Source organism: Primulina huaijiensis, chromosome 14, assembly GCF_012295235.1.
Source record: "Primulina huaijiensis isolate GDHJ02 chromosome 14, ASM1229523v2, whole genome shotgun sequence".
Taxonomy (NCBI): domain Eukaryota; kingdom Viridiplantae; phylum Streptophyta; class Magnoliopsida; order Lamiales; family Gesneriaceae; genus Primulina; species Primulina huaijiensis.
This window is the reverse complement of record NC_133319.1, coordinates 6934381-6945775: the sequence shown is the minus strand read 5'-3', so window position 1 is coordinate 6945775 and position 11395 is coordinate 6934381.

Below are 11395 nucleotides of genomic sequence, written 5' to 3'. Positions count from 1 at the left end.
TATAATATATAACAATAATAATTGATGAAATATTTATTGTATCAAATTTAAACAACGAATCAAGATAACCACTTAAATGGTATCAAGCATTTGATGTAAATTGATAACAACAAATAATTCATTTTTATACCTACAATAAAAAGAAATTAGCAAAATGAAAAGAAATAAAAAAAGAATAAACAAAATATAAACAATCTTACTTCACCAAGAATTCATCCTCTTCACCTTGACATGATAGATTTAGCTTTCCATGAACTTACTTTTGATCAACACTAAAAACATCACTCATAATTTGGAAAATGAAAAATATATTTGAACTTAGAACTTTTATACACACTCACACTATATTTTACAATGAGATAGAATGATTCTCAAGCTAGCACAAGGCCTCTATTTATAGGCCAAATGAGAGAAAGGGTCAAAAATTCTATTAATGCAATGTAGTTGTAAGAGTAGTCTTTGTCTCCTCCAACTTCAATCCCATGCCCCTTCTTTCAATGCTTTGTTCCACGACTTTAATCACCGAATTTGACTCAGCTCAAAACAGCAAACATGTGGGGATTTATCTGTAGATAAATTTGGCCACTTGGTTCACCTCATTTGATTAAATATTGAAATAGTTATGATTTTTTTACTATATACTGGTCATGGTGAAAGTAAATTTGTCCTCTTTTTGATATTTTCACAATTTGATCATCTTAACCAACTCTTTTTGATATTTTCACAATTTGATCATTTTAAATTTGTCCTCTTTTAGATAATTTCTCAAGGATTCCAAAAATATTTGAATCACCTCCATTTGAATTTTCTAGCTTGAGTTATCATTATTTTACCAACACGTAGAAAACCTGAAAATAAAACATATTTAGTAAGACATTTAAATATAAACACACAATAACATAATTTTATAATTTTAATGAAACTTAAATTTTAAAATATAGGTTTTAACATATAATAAATTATTAATTTTAAGTTTCATCAATGCCCGAAAGCGCAACGGAGGTTTCAAAATAATTTTAATGGCAAAAATCAAACACCTCAATCCTATAGTGTGTAGCAAATGCGAAAAACACAATATGACATTCATAGGGTGTTTAGAATTTTTACCTATCAATCTTAAAAGATTGATGTTTGGCTCCAACTAAGTTGTAAACAACTTAGCTCTTGAAGGAAGACAATCTACAAGCTTCTCCTGTGAGCACTCCTTGCTCAAAAATTAAGCCCACCACCAAAAAGCTAGAACCCCTCTAATTTTGCACTAGAAAAATTAGAGGATTTTTCTTTGAGAAGTATTTTCTTTCCTCAACAATTGAAGAAGAAAATGGAGAGTTTTTCGATTAAAAATTTCGTCCAAGTGCTTGTGGGAGGAGAGAAGGATGAGTTGTCTTGGTTGTGCAAAAAGCTAAAGCAAAAAGTTGCATATGCATATCATGCCATTAACTCAAAAGTTGACTCCAACCCTTCACCTTCCAAGCATGCAATTTGTTTGGGCTTGTAACAATTACAAGGCCCATGGACTATTATTTAAATGTCTCAAACATATTTGAGACCATTTAAACTTTACTTGATTTTACTCAAGCCCACTAGTTTAATAATTATTTCTAATTGGGCTCTACAAGACCAAATGTTATTTAATTAATTCAACACTTGAATTAATTTAATTTAGTCCATAATAATGTTTATGAAATCACAATTTTCAAATACATTATTCATTCGGTCAACTTTTAATTTAGGATCACTTCNTAAAAGTTACATTTCTCATAATCCTCTTATAGAAGTCATACTTCTATTTTTGTTTGTGCTTATAAGCTCCTTTATAAGCCGTTCAACACATTGAACTATTTTTACTTCTCAACGGGATCTAGAAAGTTCTCACTTGTGTGGCCCTCAATGGTTCATTGATACAACTAGCCGTGGGTTCACATCTCCATGTGATTCGGGACTAAACATGTCCTTATATGAACATACCTCAATTGCTCCATTCTTACATATCAACTCCTTGATAATAAGAACTTCAGAACTCAAGTCTGATAGTACCCAACCAATCATGTTAAACGCCTAACAGCATCGCTTACATGATTCCTTAGGTATCAAATGATAGTGCCTGCAAGAACCATTCAATTATGGTTATCGTACAGTACAGTCCCTTCATCTCATATATCCTGACCGATTCGACAACTATTGGTATATCGAGAGCTGTCAAGGAATCGATACTATGTGTCATGTCATAGTTGCATCGATGATGTAATCTATGAAACCCCTTTCATAATTACCATCAACACTGTGATCAGAGATTTCATACTATATACACATAGGATATCCATACCCGAAGTCAAGCGGTGAATCCCCGACTACAATGCATCGACTCCTATATGTTTCGACAGAACACCCAACCTTGCCACCTGATGACCTCATAGGAGTCGGTAAACAAGTCTAAGTGCAATGCTAGCATATAGAGTCTCAATGTTGTCTCGGGACATAATAAACTAGGACGTTTCAACTCGATAAGTGAGAACCACTTGGAAAGTCCTAAATGGAGGGTTGTTCAGTGCACTCTACCAGGAGCACCTATCTGCATGCGTGGACATCACAATGTCCCCTATCATTGAAACATGGTACTCACATCGCAGATACTAGTCTCAAACTCGAGCGGCCTATATCCTTCTTAGCGGCGGCTGAATCGATTGGGAACTGTTTAGAATGTACAGTATTCCAAATATGAGTTTCATGATACTCATCATATGAGCATCTCATATTCTTTCTACTATTTGTATATATTCAAGGACTTTATCTATGCAACTAGCATGTGTATACAGATAAAGATGCGCCAAAACAATAATTTTAAATATTATTAAAATAAAGATTGTTTATACAAAGAGTTTCATTGTGAACACTCGGCCAACACTTGGCTCGACGTGCACCTACTCTAACAGCAGATACGCAGGTGCGAGCCCGGGCTCGGGACGTGATAGAATGGAATCAGAGCCGATCACCAGCATGGAACACCGGGAAATAAGTGCTATGCGGGGCAAAGTGCTACGTGCATAGGAGCCACCTCTTGAACCTGCGGGACAAAGTGCTAATTGACGGGAGACACCCGTTGAACTTGTAGGGGCTATCTCAAGATTCTCGGTGCTGGTAGATTGAGGGGTCAGGCCACGACGAGGACGTCGCGTTATGAAGGAAGGGTGAATGTGATACCTCTTGTCTCACATGGTAAAAATTAAAAATTTAAAATGAGTTACAATGGACTTCAATAGCAACTTGTGTTAATAATTTTTGTAAAACGAGGACGAATACGAAGTAGATACTATAGAAACCCATTGTGCAGTTACGCAGGCGCAGGCCCGGGCCCGGGCTCGGGACGTGAAGTACGGTACGTTACATGGTAGAAGAGGTGACGTAGGAGCAGTTGAAGTCTCCGAACATCCATAAACGTATCTTGTGTACTGAACTGCTTACATTTGTTTTAAAACTGATTTGATCAGTTCGAGCAGTTATTAGTTCAATTCTCACTATAACTGAACTGATATATGCAAGAACCGATTCCTTTTATTTCAGTTAATCAGTTTACACAAGTTAAATTGCTTTCAAATTAGTCAGCTTTCTTAACGAATGATTACTTCGAGTATTTTATGCTTGGATTAAATACCAAACTCGATTTTATTCATCGGTATTTATATTCTTAGAACACGAGCTATTGAAGCTCATGGAGAATGTTGTGTTTGAAGTATCTTCGCAGGTGCCTGAACCGATCCTTCATATTTATACTGAAATTATAATTAAGAAACATAATAATAACAATATCATTTTACAAATAATCAATATACCAAAAATTCAAGATGACATGATCTACTAAAAAGTTCAAAAACGTGATATTATGTAAAAAAAATTATATTTTCGAAATTCTATATATTATTTTAGGAAATGACATATAATACAATATATATTTGGGAAAAAAAATCTAACGTTTTTTGTTGGAATATTTCTAGTACCATAAGTTTTGATGCTTGACAAATAAACCTAATCGAGCTTTTTCAGGATTCGTCGCTTTTTAATTGCATATTCAGGTTTTCGAACCGCTGAAATTTTTCAAGCTATTTAGACAGATTATCAAGAGCTCAAGCAGTTCACGCAAGGAATTCAAGAGGCAATACTTCTGAACTCTAGCTACAAGAGATCATCTGTCAATCTGATCGGATCAAAGTTTTTTATGCAATACAGGTGTTCAAATCTTTTAATTCCAACAGTACTTCAAAAGGTCAGATTTGAGTAAATTCAAAAGATACTACAAGTCAAGTCGTTTATGATAAAATATGATGGCATAATATCCTACCAGCTCCAAATGACAGAACGTTTTCAAATAGGTCCTAAGTCAACCAACTTTTCAGAGGTATTGGAGCTAAAACGGAAAAAAGGACATTAAATGTCAGTTATTATAGTATATGATGATGATAGTGACAATGTCATTTTGTCGAAAACGGTTACAGATAATCATTAAAAAGTGAATCTGACCGTTGAAGTTTTTCAACTATATATATGCAGACTTCGAAGAGAAGAAACTACCAAACTGATTGATTATTTTCACAAGCCTTCATACTTCTAAGATCTTTGAGTACTCTTAAGCTTTCATATCTCAATCTATTCACACAACACATGCCTATCAGAATATATAAGATCTTCAATTATCAGTATGTGCCACATTACTTACTCAAGCCAACAAGCCGACCGTTGGTTTATTTGTATTTTTTTATGGTGAACCAATGGTTCTTAAACACCCAAACATTGTAAAATGATCACTAGGAGTTTCATTTTAGGTAGTGATAAGTCCTAACTGAATTGAGTTGTTATAAGACGTTGTAAAAACAAAGTCTTTTAGTGGAAACCTTCATAAGTGGAATAAGAGATGATGTAGGACTGTGGGTAAAAATACGATTATCTATGGAAAGATAATTATTAAAGATGTATTATTAGTTGAAAACTTCTTTTATATTCTGATTAGCATTGGAAAAATTTGTGACAATGGTTACCTAGTTGAGTTTCATAAACGCACATGCACAATTAAATATACAAAAGGCGATATTATTCTAACCGGACTAACAGGGAAAAATATCTATAAAGTTAGCTGAAATTATGATCATCTTATTTCTCCCACATGTTTTGTCGATTTGAATGGTAATAAAAATTGGTTATGATATAAACATCTCAATCACTTAAATTTCAAATCTATTGCTAATCTTAGCAAACAAAAATTGATCTCGAGGTTACCTAACTGAAGGATCGTTTGCTGGGCACCTTGAGGTGCTTCAAACAAAATATTCTCCAATGAGCTGCAATAGATCGTGTTCTAAGAATGTTAACACCGATGAATTAAATCGAGTTTGATTTAAAACCAAGCGGAAGAAACTCGAAGTAATCCTTCGTGAAGAAAGCTGTTTATATTAGAAAACATTTTAACTTATGTAAACTGAATAACTGAAAATCTAGTGATAAGTTGTCGCATATATCAGTTCAGTTATAGTAAGAGCTGAACTGACGGATGCTCTAACTAATCAAGCCAGTTTGAAAAAAACATTTAATCAGTTAAGTACATAAGATAAGTTTATAGATGTTCGGAGACTTCAACTGCTCCTACGTCATCCCTTCTACCACCTCGGGTAGGATCCACTAGAAGACTTTGATTTATACAACTACCTGTACAAACCCACCCATCTTCGGACTTACACTACTGACTAACTGAACTCATAGACTAGACTGAAGGCAGCTCCTTCCAGCCAACACTTCTTTAACGTCTATGTGTCAAAGACTACATACACAAGTTTAACGTCTTTGTGCAAGACTGTATTTGAGTGGTGGTATGTGTTTGTGTGTGAGAACTGAACAATGAATACACCAACAGGTGTTCTCACACACTGAGGGAAGTGAGCTTCTAAACTAAGCTGATAATACGATGAAGTATCCCTCTAGGCTGAATGCTTCTTGAAGCCTGATAGGCAAATAAGCGTGCCTTTTTCTTTTTACAACACTCTCTGTGGTTCTATTAATTTTTCGTCTCCACTGATCTTCTCTTCATATAGGCGAGAAACTGATCGTACAGTGAGACTTAATTATTTTATTCGTTGCATCTTGAATTTGTTCCTTGGACTTTGTGTAAGGTCCAAAATTAAGACGACGTAATCCAACTGCATGCGAATCTAGGAAATAATGAAAAAATGAGTAATTAATTGACTTTAATTGCTAGTTAATTATGTGACATACTTGTTTATATGTTAAATGAGATTTTTATTGTCATCATGCATAAAATGGTATTTTTAAGGAATATTCAAGCGACGATCGAGGAACGGGGACCGAGGGCTGAAAAATGTAAAATGTTTTTGTTAAATAATTATTTTTAATTATTGTAGATATTTTTCAGTATTTTTGAAAATAAAGGATTTTGAGGTGATTTTATACGCCGGGACGTAAATTTTATCGGTATTGGTTTTTCAACTAAAATACGAGCTTTTTGGCAACCCGGCTAATAAATTCACATATTTAATTAAGGAAAAACTTTGTTAATATTTTATTTAAATCCTAATTAGACTAATGGGCCTAATTTTAATGGCTTATTAGGCCTATGGCCTAGTTAGTAATCAAATTGGTATTTAAAATATAAAAAAAATCACAAAACCCTATTCTAGAAACAACAAACCATCGGCCACCTATTTTATTTTTCTGAAAACTCTCCCGCACTCACCTCCCCACACATGGCAGCACACATATTTTCACTTTGAAGGATTTTCGAAGGGCAAGCAAGAACAAGCCAAAGTCGTCCTTCCGTTCTTCGTCGTCAACGATTATTCGAGCGTATAGTACGCAAAGGCACGCCTTAATCTTCCTTTTCTCATCCATCATGTCATAATATGTTTTTAAAAGTTTTTTTGTTGTGAAACATGAAAACCAAAAGTTGCTGCCTTTGTTTCCCCTTTGGCATGATTTATGTATCTCTTATTGCATGCCATGATACACGTTTTTGTTATACCAAGGGGCTGCCATGATGTCTAGGCATGGATAAGTAAGGATTATACATGTTTTGGAGTCCCAAACACCACACATAAATCGGCTGAAACAAAGAAAGAAAAGAAACAAGAACATGCAGAAACCGTGAACTTGCTGTCATGGGTTTAAGGGATTCGGGTTCCTTGTTCCAGGGGTGGCTTGGCTTTGGCTTGGGCCAGGGGCTTGGTTGGGTCTAGGGTAGAGTCCTAGCCAAGCTAGGACTCAAGATTGAGGGCTGGGAGGAGTCCTGAAACGAGAGGACTCCTACCCGAGAAGCAAGGCAGCAGGGCGTGCAGGGTTGCGCGGCTTCCAGGGCTCGTGGGTTAGGTTAGGGTGACTCATTAAGGTCCTAGGAAGGTGCACAGGGGGTTGGTTTGGGTGCTGGGTCGACGGCTGAGTCCCTAAGTGCACAAAAACTTGAGTCCACACAAAGTGCGGCTAGGGTAAGGGCAGTATAGGGGACCTTCGTTTTTGGCTTTAGGTTGGGTTTCTTGATGAAGTTAGAGTCCAGTAGGGTATTTTGGGTTGTTGGGCAAGTTTTGGTTTGACATGGTTTGGGGGTAACTCGTGAAAATCGAAAGTTGGCTCGGGGTCGAAGTTTAGGTGTCAATTAGGGTTTTTAAAATAAAGAAAATTGGAAAACGGCTCACGGGGGGGCGAGTCATCATCCATAAGGGCTAAAATAATATAAAAAGACTAAATTTAGAATTTAGGAATTTTATATTAAAGTTTGGGATTTTTTCGGGATTAAAACACCGTCAAAATAATTAATTAATGATAAATTAAAAAGTCTAATTTTTAAGCTAAATAAAATTATGAGAAAATTAATTTAGGCTTAAATAATTATTTGGGACATGTTAGAGTCAATGAATTAAAGAAAAAGTCAAAAACGAGGAATTTTACGTCTAGGGGTAAAACGGTCTTTTTACGCCTAGAAATTAGTAAACGTCATGGCAGTGCCCTAAATACTATTTTTATCATATTATGGTTATTTTTAAATGTATATGAGATGTTCATGATTTAATTATGATTTTTAAATGTCCATGGGATTTTTATGATTTAAAGAAGACATTTAAAATACATGTTGCATGCTTGGTTTAAAAAAAAATGAAAAAAATGTAAAGGCTATTCATGATTTTTCTAAAGTAATGAGCATGAAAAATGTTGAAGGAAGTGAATTGATTGTGACTAATTCGTTAATGGTGGGGATATCGTGAGGGTTATGGTCTCAGTGGGAGCCCGAAAATCGTGTTTCCATCATTGCGAATATGTGGTAACGGTTATGTGGTAACGGTAAGAATGGGAATGTCGTGAGGGGAAAAAGCCCCAGAGGGAGCCCAATTATGGGAAAAGGCCCCAGAGGGAACCCCGACGATCGTATTTCTATTCGAATCATGATAGGCCAAGGCTCAGTTGACCGGTGAGAGTGTTGCTGATGTCCCCGCCGCTAGTACTTTGGTTATATGTAGATGGATCCATCGACTCTTATGATCATGATCAGGAAAGTCACAATTAACGATCTGAATTCAATAAAGGAAAAGGAAAAGGAAAAAGGGAAAAGAAAAATGTTTATGATCATGTTAAAATGTTTTTATGTCATGATAAGGAAAAAATGAAAAAGAGTAAGATTTATTTATGCATGTCATGAAATGTTATTTTTACCTAAAAGTATTTTCACTGTTGCATGTGGTTTTATATGTATTATTTGTTATAAAGATTATGGTGTGTTGAGTCTTTAGACTCACTAGGTGTGATGGATGCAGGTGAATTTGAGGGAGGTCTTGACGGATGAACTGACTGGACTGAAGGTGCACACAACCCGAGGACCAGCGCTTTTACTTATTTCCACACTTATGACTTATGAATCATGATTTATAATTAAAGATTTTAAGACTAGTTATTTATGCTTTTTGAGAGATTTTTGAGAGGTTTAGTATGAGCTATTCTTTTCAAATTATTGATTTTTAGGTTTGGTAAAACAAATTGACGATTTCATTTCTATGACTATTTCGTTGAGTTCTAAAAATGCTAGTTGGTTGATATTTCATTTTAAATGGTAAAATATTTTATAAAAATATTTTCATGGGATGGACGAAATTTACAAAAAAAAAACATTTTCTAGTACTTTTAAAGCAATAAAAAGGGCAGGACGTTTCACTTTGTGTCTCGACATTTCGACTGTCCTTCTGGAACGTTTGTCTTTATTGCTCTGATACAACGTTCATTATTGTCCTTTGACTGGACAATTGCTTTGTACCTTTGTGCATAGCTGGAATTCATTTGAATGAGTTTGTCTTTTTCTTCAACTTAAAGGTTCTAACTGATGCTCCGAACTAGTCAGCTGAATTGATCTTCAGTTGGGCTGGCGAAATCAGTCGACTCGTCAGTTGAACTGATTTCGCTCTTGTTCAGTTGAATTGATCAGCTGGGCTCTTCATCAGTTGAACACTCCTTCGGCTGGCCAGGCTTATGAGGTTCTCCTACTGAATCACCTATCAGCTGGACAATCAGCTGAACTGCTCATTTGACATATCAATTTGTCTGATTCAGTTTGTGCGATCAGCTGGGTCTTCAGTTTACGATTTAGACAACTCGTAACCGATTCTAGCTTCTGCACACTAATGTAAATCATTAGTAACAAAATAACAAATTTTGTTGACATCAAAATCAAGATTGAAAAATTGTTGAAAAGTTCCAACAATCTCCTCTTTTTTGATGATCACAAAACTCGAGCAATTAAAGCGGTAATAACGAATTAAAACACTTTAAAAACTTTTAAGGTTCAAGGGTTAGTACATTTAAACGACGTTTAAAGCTCCCCCTCAACAACTGAATTTAAAAATGTGTTGAAAACAAATTTTCAGTTTGAGGGTAAAAGAAAAATCCCCCCCAAAAATTGAATTTAAAAACTCGTATTTGAGAAGTAATTATCTAAGCATCCACTCAGAGGTTATGATCATTCAAGCAATGTAGACAAGTAATATGGAAATATCTTTTCAGTCACAACGAAACACAACTGGATAAATGTAGAACCCGGAAATCAGATTACGTATAAGTCATGCATAATTCTTAAAAAAAATTTTATTGCATGAGTATTTAAATTTAATTATTTTACGTAGTAGTTTAATTTTTATCTTTTCAGTTATTTCAGTGAGGCCGGACTGGAGTTGGAGTTTTGAGATAAAATTTAAGATTTAGAAAACATTTCCAGAATTTATTTTAGCTAACTAGTAAGTTAATTTAAGTTAAATGGACGTTTAAGGAATTATTTAAGTAACTTGAGGTAAGTAGGAAATAAGTTCATTTAGGTTCCATAATTAAGGGGTTAATTCACTAAATTATTTAAAGGATAGGTAAGACCCTTAAGGTTTGAAATTCACTAACTAAACAATATTTCCCCTCCATTTATTAGATCAAACTTCGGCCACCCCTTGGCGTTACAGCATTTCTTTGACAACTCACCCCTTTGACCCATTCCTTGTCATTTCTTAACATGATAATCCTTTCATCTATTAAACCCCATTAATTAATATTAGATCATTATCCTAGCCTATTTGGGCATGTAGAATCTGTCATCCCTCTCCAACCATTTCAAAATTTAAAAAGAAGCAAGACTTGGTCATGCCATTTGAATCCCTTTATTATTGGAACTCCCCTCACTCTCCTAAACATCATTTCCTCTCCCCCATCACCAAAAATTTGAGAGCATTTCAGTGTAAAAAAAAACGTGAGCCACATAGCTAGAGTAAGAGAGAAAATAATTGAGTAGAAGGAAGATCAAGAAGATCACTCCGTCTCCTCCGCGCCGCGTCGTCGTTTCGTTCGTTTTCTTTTCAAACCGAACCAAGGCATGTATATGTTTTTATTGACTCTTCAATCAAGTCATATTTATATTTTAAAACATCATGTGTGCATCAATCATGAAGGAGAAAACCGAAATTTTCAGCAACAAGAACAAGAAATAAATTCTGCACGGTTCCCTTTCCATTTCATGCTTCACGGGTTGGCTTGTTTTCATTGTTTCAGGTATTGGTTCGATTCCATGCTTCCAAGGCTGCTCCTAGACATGCACTAGGGTGTGTCAAGGCCATGTTGGTCCATTATTTCAGTCCCATACATGCTGGAAACACGCATGTGACAGCAACACCCCAAATGTGTCCCTTTGAGTCTCGATTTGTATAGTTGCTGTCAAGGGAGGGAGTTTCTTATCTTGGCTGCCCCAGGGGCCTATAGCCATGGTTAGAACACTTCCCTATCATGTCTAAGTCGTGACCAAATTGCCCGTTTGAGGCTTGGTCCATGGTGAATCGGTTTTCAAATCAAAAAGAAACAAGAACAGATTTTCGGCCCTTCCCCT